Source organism: Propithecus coquereli, unplaced genomic scaffold (genome assembly GCF_000956105.1).
Source record: "Propithecus coquereli isolate 6110/MARCELLA unplaced genomic scaffold, Pcoq_1.0 Scaffold313, whole genome shotgun sequence".
Lineage (NCBI taxonomy): Eukaryota > Metazoa > Chordata > Mammalia > Primates > Indriidae > Propithecus > Propithecus coquereli.
This window is the reverse complement of record NW_012148764.1, coordinates 439677-441634: the sequence shown is the minus strand read 5'-3', so window position 1 is coordinate 441634 and position 1958 is coordinate 439677. Positions and strand designations below refer to the sequence as shown.

General features: G+C 35.3%; 1 protein-coding gene across 1 annotated transcript in view; it reads right to left on the bottom strand.

Moving 5' to 3' along the window:
* Nucleotides 1-1958, bottom strand: part of ROS1 (ROS proto-oncogene 1, receptor tyrosine kinase) — a 135309-nt gene that overhangs the window by 69066 nt on the left and 64285 nt on the right. The window lies entirely within an intron of this gene.

Genomic DNA, 1958 nt, shown 5'->3' with positions numbered 1-1958 from the left:
GTGAGGCAAGATACTTACAGGACTTGGAAATGAGGTTATTATTCAGAAATGAAACCAATAAAAAACAATGCATAAAGTATAAATTTTCCATCTGTACACAAGGCTCAAAGATAGCCTATAGATGTGAAGCAGAAGGGCTTTGAGACCAACCAAGGACAATGCAGTAAATCATGCTGGAAATAGCAAGAGTTAGGATTCAGGTATAATTGTGACTTTTAAAAGGAAAGCCTATTGTATTGAGAGATTAGAAAAAAAAGGAGACACCCGAAGTGCAAGAATTTGTGGCCATTTATCCAAAATTGATAGGGAAGACAATTCCTGAATATGTTGGCCAGGAGGACTCCAGGCCCTAGAGACACAAAATAGCTCTGTATGAGCTGAGTTCGTCATAAACTCTGACACCGGCCTGGGTGGGCATCCTTCCAGTCTATCCAACAATATTCACTCGGATTCCTCGTCCTTCAAGCAATCACCTCACACCTAACCCAGTTCACACAACGCAAAGAGAGCGTGGCCTACATGCCCACATGGTTATTCTCATTCCTGAATAAAACTAAGCCCTGCTGTGAATTAATGAATTTGCAATGTGGGTGATGCTTCAGAAACAGACAGAACTGCATGGAGCCCAGCTCCATTAGTAAATATTTGACTTTAGGCAAATAATTTAACCTCTCCATCAATGACCTATAAACTGTGGATACAACAATACTAACAATTCTGTATCTGGGTGAAGATGATCCCATTTCATCAAATTGACCCACACATACACATTCAAATTATTTTCAATAAAAGTGCCAAAGCGATTAAATAAAGAAAGGGAAAATCTCTTTAGCAAGTGGTGCTAGAACAACTAGATATCCATATAGAAAGAAAAATAAAATCTTAACCCCTACCTCACACCATACCCCAAAATCAATTTAAGATGGATCACATAGATCTAATCATGAAAGCTAAAACAATAAAGCTTCTAGAAAAAACATAGTAAAAAATCACGACCTTTGGATAGGCAAAGATTTTTTATAGAAAATACAGCACCAACCATAAAAGAAAAAACATTTATAAATTGGACTTTATCAAAATTTAAATCTTCTGCTCATCAAAACACTCAACCAAGAAAATAAATAGGTGAGCCAAACACTGCAAGAAAATATTCACAACACATATATTTGAGCAAATACTAATATATAGGACACACAAGATCTCCTGCAACTCAATAATGAAAAGACAACCAGTTAAAAAATGAGAAAAATACTTGACATCATGAAAGAAGACACATAGATGACCAACAACAAATGAAAAAATGATCAAAATTGATAGCCATCAGGAAAGTGCTAATTAAAATCACAATGATATACTGGCTACAAACGCCAATGAATGGTGAAAACAAATAAGATTGCCAAGGTCAACTATTGGGAGGATATGGAGCAACCAGAACTCTCACACATTTTTTATGAGACTGTAAAGTGGCACAAACACTTAGAAACACTGTTTGGCAACTACTTAAGAATATAAACATATATGTACCCTATCACCCAGCAATATCACTCCTGGGTATTTTTCCAAGTATAAATCCACAAAAAATTTTGTATGTAAATATTCAGTGTTATTCATGACAAGCAATATTAGGAAACAATCCAAATGTCCATCAAGACATGTCCATCACGGAATGGATAAGCAGACTATGGCATATTCACACAGTGGAACACTACTCAACAATAAATAGGAAAAACTAATACACATAAGGGACTAATCTCAAAAGATATTATGCCAAGTAAAAGAAACCAGACACAAAAAAATACATAGTTCTAGCGTGGGGGGAATTATTGGGAAAGTGCACAGGGAATTTTCTGTGATGATGGATATGTTCTACGCCTTAAAATGCATTTGTCAAAACTGATATAATGGAACACTCAAGATCTGAGCATTTCACATTATGTAAATTATACTTAATTTTATTT